Source organism: Pan troglodytes, chromosome 7 (genome assembly GCF_028858775.2).
Source record: "Pan troglodytes isolate AG18354 chromosome 7, NHGRI_mPanTro3-v2.0_pri, whole genome shotgun sequence".
Lineage (NCBI taxonomy): Eukaryota > Metazoa > Chordata > Mammalia > Primates > Hominidae > Pan > Pan troglodytes.
The window spans coordinates 88,438,460-88,448,021 of NC_072405.2; the positions used below are offsets into that span (position 1 = coordinate 88,438,460).

At 43.9% G+C, this 9,562-nt stretch overlaps 1 long non-coding RNA gene and 1 other non-coding gene across 2 annotated transcripts in view; one reads left to right on the top strand and one right to left on the bottom strand.

Annotated features, from left to right (window-relative positions):
• The window catches only part of LOC748710 (uncharacterized), a 30,763-nt gene extending 22,293 nt beyond the window's left edge, over positions 1 to 8,470 (top strand). The window contains exons 3-4 of the long non-coding RNA XR_008536919.2: positions 6,265 to 6,394; positions 8,191 to 8,470. This is a non-coding gene — a long non-coding RNA (uncharacterized LOC748710). The remainder of the gene's footprint in view (positions 1 to 6,264; positions 6,395 to 8,190) is intronic.
• Positions 5,837 to 5,899, bottom strand: LOC112204266 (U7 small nuclear RNA). Its single transcript, XR_002937838.3, has one exon. It is a non-coding gene; the product is annotated as a U7 small nuclear RNA (small nuclear RNA).
• Positions 8,471 to 9,562: the final 1,092 nt, after the last annotated feature.

Sequence of the window (9,562 nt, forward strand, 5' to 3'; positions counted from 1 at the left end):
ACTCTTTCCCAGCATGCTGGGACAGAACTCTCTCTCTCTTTTTCTCTCTCCCTTTGAAAGTGTGGAGTGTGTAGTCCACAAGCTGTGGCCTCCTTGCAAGTACAGGACCAGCCAGCCTCAGTACAGAAAGAAGCAGGCACCTGGCCGGGCGCGGTGGCTCACGCCTGTAATCCCAGTACTTTGGGAGGCCGAGGTGGGCGGATCACGAGGTCAGGAGATCGAGACCATCCTAGCTAACACGGTGAAACCCCGTCTCTACTAAAAATAGAAAAAATTAGCCGGGCGTGGTGGCGGGCGCCTGTAGTCCCAGCTACTCGGGAGGCTGAGGCAGGAGAATGGCGTGAACCCAGGAGGCGGAGCTTGCAGTGAGCTGAGATCGGGCCACTGCACTCCAGCCTGGGCGAAAGAGCAAGACTCCATCTCAAAAAAAAAAAAAAAAAAAAAAAAAAAAAAAAAAAAGAAGCAGGCACCTGAGGAGGCATGGCAGGGAGACAAAGAAACTTAGTCTTTGGTCACATCATTGAGCCACTGGATTGAACCATCCTGTAGCCAGTTATCCCATTTTTGGACCTTCCTTTTACATGAACCTGGAAAGCACTTTTATTTTTTTTTTTGAGACAGGGTCTCACTTTGTTGTCCAGGCTGGAGTACAGTGGCATGATCATGGCTCACTGCAACCTCCACTTCCCAGGCACAAGCGATCCTCCCACCTCAGTATCCCAGCTAGCTGGAACTACAAGCACATGCCACCTTGCCCGGCTAATTTTTTGATTTTTTTGTAGAGACAGGGTTCTACCCTGTTGCCCAGGCTGGTCTCAAACTCCTGAGCTCAAGTGATCTGTGTGTCTCAGCCTCCCAAAGTGCTGGGATTACAGACATGAGTCACTGTGCCCAGAAAGTAAATTTTCTATTTAAGCAGTGTGAGTCAGGTTTTCTGTTACTTGCACTGTAAAGTCTTCAATAGTAGGATGTGTGGGGGGTTTTTTGTTTGTTTTTTGAGACAGAGTCTCACTCTGACACCCAGGCTGGAGTGCAGTGGCACAATCTCAGCTCACTGCAACCTCTGCCTTCCAGCTTCAAGCAATTCTGGCGCCTCAGCATTTCAGGTAGCTGGGATTACAGGTGCACATCACCATGCCCAGCTAATTTTTGTATTTTTAATACAGACAGTGTTTTGCCATGTTGGCCAGGCTGGTCTCGAACTCCTGCCCTCAAGTGATCCGCCTGCCTAGGCCTCCCAAAGTGCTGGGATTACAGGTGTGAGCCACTGTGCCTGGCCAGGATGTGTGGTTTTAAATCATTGTTCTGGTAAGTGGTTTAAAAAGCCTACTCCCTGGCCACATGGAGGGTAAATTGGTTGGCAAATCCCAAAGCAAGGGGATGGCTGGAGACCACTGCAATATGCCCAGTGAGAATCATTGCAGGCAGAAGTTAAAGAGTTGACAGTAGACAGAGAAGATTTGAAAGAAGAAGCATTTGTGCAAAGCTTATTTAAAATGGGCTGTTAAATTTAGCTGGGATTGAAAGCTTCATTTTTTCTTCTATTTAATCCCACTAGAATAAAGGATTGTTTGAAAAAAAATAACTTCTAAGATTGTATCAGGTACCTGAAGTCTGTTACTACTCTCATCCCTAAGAGAAAGGAAAAGAGGCCATGTGCAGTGGCTCACGCCTGTAGTCCCAGCTACTCGGGAGGCTGAGGCAGGAGAATCACTTGAACCTGGGAGGTGGAGGCTGCAGTGAGCCCAGATCACACCATTATACTCCAGCCTGAGTGACAGAGCGAGACTCCATCTCAAAAAAAAAAAAGAAAAAGAGAATTACCTCCATTAGTTATTGCTCATTCTTTCATTATATCCCATATTTCATACTAAATAGTTCATCTTTCCAGGTATTTCTGTCCTTCACATGTTTACAGCCTGATGTCATATCCCTCAAAGTCATCAAGTAACTCAGTTCCACCTACTTAGCTCCTTTAAATCTTTCTTCATATATCAGATCCTTTCATTCCTCTGCACATAAGAACTTATACTCACATATATTCCCTCCATTCTATTTCACAGCTCTTTAGTGGCAATGGCCCAGTGTGTACAATCTGTTCCATGTGTCCAGACTCGGCAGGAAATAGGGAGTGGGAGAACAGACAATGAAATTCTGTAGGTCAAACAGAAGGCTAGGATGGATGCCATTATTGTATTGGGCTTGGAGTGAGAGGACCAGGTTTGTAGCCTATCTGTGCTCAGCTGCATGACTTGGGACAAGCCACTTGACCTTTTGAACCTTGGTATCTTCAGTTATAATACAGGAATGATTTTTAGCCCACAAGGGGCTCAAGTCTATCTTATATTCTTCCTTCATCCCCTCTCCTTTATTCCCTAAGGAGAATGAGGGCTGACATGGATGAATCAAGGGCTTGTTCCTGGGCCAACTGGTGAGTAGTGTGGTCTCACCCTCTAAAGAATTATAATCTCTTTGAATTGCAAATCCCTCATGGCTAGTAACTCAGGATGGGTCCTGGGCTACTCCAGCCTAGGAGCTATTCTGCTCTGATGAAGTAAAATAAGCCAGGCCTGCTATAGGCTTAGAAAGAATCTCCTTTTCCTCTCCTTTGCTGATCTCATATTTTCTTGAACCAGCCTCTCCTTGGACTCGGGGCTTAAAAACAGAGGGCTGAGAATTAAGTAAAGCTTGGTGGCAGGCAAGTAAAGCTTGGGGCCTACTTACCACATTGCTGCCTCTGCTGTGTCACGAGGAGCCCTACAAGCAGTCCAGCCTGGCTCCCGGGCATGCCCCCGGGTTCAGGGGCAAAAGACTTTGCCTTGGCTTTAGCACATGTCTCTGGGGACAGAAGCAAGGCAGTATGGCACTTCACGCTTTCAGCTTCTCCTAATCTTTTTCTACCTCAATAGAACTAATCCTAATAACACCATCTTATAGGATTGTTATGACAATGTAATGAGATCATCTAAGAGAAAACGTTTTGAAAACTATTCAAAAATGGAAAGTAACAATCTTGAATTCTAAATTCTTCCTATTTTAGTTTCCTCATCTGTTAAATGTAGTTTTTAAAAACTAAAAAACAAACATACTCATAAGTCTTTTGAGGGATTGCAAGAGGAAAAAAAAATATATATATATATATATATTTTTTTTTTATTAAAAAAGGCAATCCAGGAGGTGTGCGGTGCTCATGCCTGTAATCCCAGCACTTTGGGAGGCCAAGGCGAGTGGATCACCCGAGGTCAGGAGTTCGAGACCATCCTGGCCAACATGGTGAAACCCCATCTCTACTAAAAATACAAAAATTAGCCGGGCGTGGTGGCATGTGCCTGTAGTCCCAGCTACTCAGGGGCTGAGGCAGGAGAATCACATGAACCGAGGAGGCAGAGGTTGCAGCGAGCCCAGATTGTGCCATTGCACTCCACCCTAGGAGACAGAGCAAGACTCTGTTTCAAGAAAAAAGAAAAAAAAGGCAATTTATAGTCATGGAAATTATTTCATTTTCACTTTTTTAACAGTTTTGACACTGAAATCCTCTATAAAGTGAATATATGGTTAGACCTGTTATAGGCCTTATGCCTATTAATGATCTTGTAAATCTGCAGAAAATAGGGCCATCCATTTGCTATAATCTCTTATTGAGAAGATATAGTTGGTTTTACTCTTAACACTGCATGACTGTTTCATTTTAGATTCCTGGTAATTACGTAAGTCCTAGCAGTAAGAAGCCTCTTCTGATTCACAGTGACTCTACCCCATAAACAAGATCTGTCAGTCTATTCTGTAGTTCACAAGTATTGTATCGTGCACAATTGCTGACCCTCATGTAGTTCACAAGTAGAAAGCATGGCCTGGCCCTGTAGGAGCTATACTCCAGGCAGCAGGCATTGATCTTATAGATACAAACAGATATAAATCTCAGCCAATCTCCTACATATGTTCCAAACATCATGTCTTCCCTAACATAAAGAACTAGACATATTGGGGCTTTAAATAAGGTCTAATTTCCTGAAAGCACAGCCAGCATTTCAGGGGGAAAAAACAAAAACAAAAAAACTTCAACAGTGGAAATGCTATTTTAAAAATCCGGGAATTTTTCTATCTTTAAGGTAGTAGATGAATGGGTGCCTAAAGATAATTATACCAGACTGGAAGTAAAAATCAGCCAAATAACCATACGACTAAGAGCAGATCTCGCCACAGCCTCAGCATTATCATAATGCAGGTGTTACTGCACCCCATCTTCCTTCCTCAAGGGGTGCCTTTGCTGAGCCCTGGTGCTATCAAAGGGCTGAGTCTTTCTCTATTCAATCTCTGCACCTCTAGTTGGAGGATTCCAGGGGATTCCACGTCAGAGCCCACATCAGAGGCTGGAAAGAAAGAGGTTGGGCACACATTTGCCCCTTGCCCTGGCCACCCCTGACCACCACATGGCCTGGCAAGTGTGCACACAAAGCCCAACGCTGGGGAGCTGGCACCATCTGGGGGGAGAATCACAGTGTCAGAGGACAGCATAGACCTTCTGGCTCCTGTCACCTGCCCTCATGCCACATAAAGAGAAAGCTCCAAGGCACAGACCTCCCAGGAAGGGATTGATTCCAACATATCTCTGTCATTTGTCCCATATCTGCTTTTTAAGTACGCAGACTAAGCCAGACCCTCATGACTAAGTATACACTGGTGAACAAAAAGAGGTCCTGCCTGCCCAGGTCCCAGAGCAAAGGTGAGGATGAATCCTTCCATTTGGGTTTAAGTTTCTCACCAAAAGAGATCCAGACCTCACTAGTGGATCTTAAGGGCATCTCTGCCTTGACAACATTAACACTAATATCTGACACTCAAAACATTCCTTTTTCTCAGCTTAATGTTACTGGTAAAAGAAATTTTTTATATATTAGCCCTGCCCTTCTTACATGGGGGTGCAGTGGGCTTCTTCTGGCTAGTTTGAGGCCACTAGCCTCAAACACTTCGTGTTCACTCTCTAAATAACCCAAGGAAATGGCCACTACAGATTCTTTGGATACAGCTTCTACCTGACAGAGGGAGGTAAGAGTAGTGGTGGGGGTGGGGGGAGTTTCATTTTCTTAATGCCCAAACCTCAGTTAGCACTTTAGAGTACAGAGGGAAGATTCTGAAATTTTCTGTGTAGGAATTCAAAAATGATTACTTGAGTAAATTTGCATTTCTGAGACAAGCATTTGTAATAACCCCTAAATAAATTATAAATTTCATTCTGTCACAGAGTCTGAATCAATGAGATTTTGATGGATTTCTATTTTGTGGGTGGAGACAGGGAAGACTCCTTGAGGCTGAGGGACTTGCAGGAGGTGACTCTGCTCACGCAGACTCTTGACCTTTCACCAAAGATGGCTTGGGTGTGCCGGGTTAACAGGCTCCTAAACCTGCCTGGAGCAGTACAAAAACAAACATCAACATTCTCTGCACAGGCTGAAGCTCTGAGATGTTCCATCAACCCACATTACAGAATGCAATTTCAATTCCAATTAATCATATCACTAAATCATTCTAAGGTCACCTGGGGCAGTGTATTGCAAATTGACAGCCACTGCCCACTCAGTTTAATAGGAAATGACCAGTGTTTTCTAAAAATAAGAAAAGAGTATAACAGAAAATATTAGAGTACATTGCACATCAGGAAGTATTGTTTTATGATATACTTAGTTCAGGCAGGTAGGTAGGTGATGCATCATTACTGTGGGCTGGATCATAATACACAATGCATTTCTACTATGCTCTTAGTCAAAGTAGACAAACAATGGCTAAGGTGTGCTCTCATTATTTAGTCCTCTCTTTCTTTCTTTTTTATTTTTTTCAATGAGGCTTTCCAGAAAAAACTGGAAAGCCTGCTAGACAAATTCTGCAAGAGCTGTTAACACTTTTTTTTTTAACTCTTCTTTTTCAGTGCTGCCAAATAAACAGTGTGCTTCATTCTCAGTCCTTTGCATTCATATTACCCAGAGATACCAAATGGCCTCTGCAGACCCGTCAGGGTTTTACCTGCCTTGAAGGGGTGATTGCAAGGCATATATTACTTTTTAGGATGGGAACAGCCTGGGTAAAATGAGAGTCATTCATGAAAATTCCATGCATTTTGCAGAACTTAACAAACTGATCACTCACACCTTTTCTTTTTCTGGTCAAGGTAGTAAGTGGTTTTCAGGATTTGGCCTGAGATTCATCAGAGTCCCATGTATCGTGACACCCTCTATTGCTAGGCTTCTAAAACCCTGTGTATTTGCACAGGTCCTCTGTGGACAGTGAGCTGGACTGACCTCACAACCCTCCAGTATGTGCAGTGGCTGAGAATGACCCACTCCCAGCAACTTTCTGCAGCCAAGGGGTTAATCCTCCCTGACCTGAAGCCTGACATGCGGTGAGCCACAACCTCCCCCTCACAGCTGTTTTAGCATTTCATGTGCCTGACAAGAAGCATTTACGTCTGACCTAAACCTCACCTGTTGCAACGTGACTCCATTCATTCACTCTGTCACCAGAGTGATGGTCACCAGATATTTCTGGAGGCCCTGCAATGGGCTTGTCATTGCACGAGGTGCTGCAGAACTCACAGTTCTGCCACAGAGACAACACACTCATAAATCACAATGCCAGGCCACATGTGCGGCAAAGGCCATGAGGCTCTAGGTGTGCAGAGAGGGGACAAAGAGGGTTGGCCTTGGAAGGTCTGGTGTAGCTCACAGAAAGGCTGGTTATGACTTGCAGTCATTTAAGTGCAGATGGAGAATAGTTGATACCTTCCTCCTATGATTAATTCTCCCCAAACTTTTCTTTTGACTCTTGATGAAATATTCTCAATGAATTTTTCTTTTTATATCCAATTCTTAGTCCTTCCAGCAATTTTATCATCAAAGTCTGTTAATTCTCTATCTCTCCTTGCTGTGGGCTGAATGTTATGTCTTCCCAAAATTCATTTGTTAAAATCCTAAACCCCAAGTATAATGGTATGAGGAGGTGGGGTCTTTAAGAGGTGATCAGGTCATGAAGGTAGAGCCCTCACAAACTGATTTAGTGCAATTATAAAAAAGGCCCCCAAGAGACCCTCGCCTCTTCTCCCATGTGAGGATACAGAAAAGACAGTGTCGATGAACCAGGAAGGAGGGTCCTCACCAGGCACTGAATCTGCCAGCACTTTTATCTTGAACTTCCCAGCCTCAGAACAGGGAAAAATAAATTTCTATTGTTTATGAGTTATCCAGGTTATGGTATTTTGCTATAGCAGCCCAATAGACTAAGACTCTCCCTGTATAATGTAAGTTCTATGAAAGTAACGACTTTGTCTATTTTGTTCCTTGCTCTATCTTCAGCATCTAGTACAGTGCCTGGCAATAAATATTTGTTCAACAAATGTATGAGCCCATTTTCTATGGGCTTCATTAGGCTGAGATGGGGATGGGAGCTAATGTTTAAAATGGGTTCCTATTACAAACAATGAAACGAACATCTCAAGCTCTCCTTCCTACTCACTTTTGTAGGAACTCCATCCCCTCCAGGTCTCTCCTGCTTGTTTCTGAGCATTCCTGGAGATGTTTTCGGTGTGCTCAGGAACAAGTGCTAAAGATGTGGCTACCGCACTGGAAACCTCAACAAGCTAAGGAGGTTCTGTGTTCTCCGAAGCCCTCTGTGCATCACAGCCATGGCTGTAAGCCATGAAGAAAGGGAAAGAACACCTCCTTCTCGCCTTGTATAACCTCTTGTCACACAGGCACCAAAGCAGTATGACACTGTGCTTTGTAGTTGGAGGTTTTGTAATGAAAATACTTCCCATATTTACTTACATGTCTTATTTCCTCTGGATCCAGACATGAGTACAGGAAGAGCTCATCTGAGGACAAGGAGCAGTATTCAGACTCTCTCCTTCCTCCCTGCTGGACACCAAGACATTCAGATTAGCTGAACTTAGTAGGCCACCTCTTCCTTAGGCTGAGGCACTCCCGTGAGGCTATTCAGTGCCCTCTGCAAAGAAGTCTACTCTCTTAGCCCACTAACCATTACCAGGCTGTCTAGAGTCCAACAGTGACCATGTTCAACCTTGAGCTTCAAAGCCACTACAAAATCCTTTCTTATAAATAGAGCTTTGGGTTGGCATAGAAATTTGGCATGTACCTGACCAAGCCTGTGTCTATGTCATTGGTATTTTATGTCACATTCTAGGGCTTGTATGTGTCCAGGAAGTCTAGTGAATTCGACCATGAATCCAGACATGGCCAGTGGCTAAATCCTGTGGGAAGACACTGTGCTTCTCTCTGACCCATGAACATTCTGCTAGTCAAGCTCTCTGTCACAAAGACAACTTGAAGAGACAGTGTGGACCTCAAGAAGATACCATCGTCACTCTTACCAATGCAACTGTGGTGAACAGGACCACTATTATTCCTTAGATCAAAAGGACAGCACATTCAACAGCGTCCTCATGGCATGCCAGCAATTTGCATAGGATGTTCATAATTAAACTTTGATTATCTAGTGCTTTGTGGATGTATTGTGTATTACAGAAATCTATTTGCAACATGGAGGCACATTTTCTCTTTTGTTTGTTCACTTGTTTATCTGAAAATCAACAAATGGTTATAGAATGCCTACTATGTGCCAGGGACTTCTGGTCACAGCCTCAAACAAAAGAGATTCTTCTGTATTCTATTCTTCTGTAGCTTACCATAAATAAGAGCATTCCATAGGTAAGAAAACAGTTAAATAGTAAGATAATTTCACATAATCATAACTTTGGGCCTGATGTGGTGGCTCATGCTTGTAATCCCAGCACTTGGGAGACCAAAATGGGAGGACCACTTGAGCCCGGGAGTTCAAGACAAGCCCTAGCAACATAGTGAGACCCCCCCCCCCAACAACAAAAATGAAAAAATTAGCTAAGAATGGTGGTGCACACCTGTAGTCCCAGCTACTCTGGAGGCTGAGGCGGGAGGATTGATTGAGCCTGGGAGGTGAAGGTTATGAGCCCAGGAGGTGAAGGTGAAGGTTATTGCTTGAGCCCGGGAGGTGAAGCTAAGATGGTGCCAATGCACTCCAGCCTGGGCAACAGAGCAAGATCCTGTCTCCAAAAAAAAATTAAAAGCTAAATTTTATGAAAAAATTATAAAAAACAAATTTGATGAAAAAAATTACGCAGAACAATCTGACACAAAAGGTGGCTGGGATTTGCTGGCCTATGTCATTCACATCCCCCTTGTCCCTTGCAGTTTCTAGAGTACATGCCAGAAAGGTGAAATGCTTGTTTCCCCAACCTCCCTTACTGCTAAGAGAGTAGCAGCCTGACACAAATCCATGGCTCCAAACAAAATACCCTGAGGAGCACTTTCCTGCCCAATAAAATGCAGAGCCAGAGCCACATAAGAAAAGACTTTGATCCTTTAAACTCTCCCTTCTCCTTGTTTGAAACAAAGATATAATACCCAGAGGCACAGCAGCTATCTTGCAATCATGGAGTGATCATCACATGGAAGAATGTCATGATGTTAATGACTACCACAGAGTAGGAAGCAAGAAGGAGGCTGCATCCCTGCTGTCA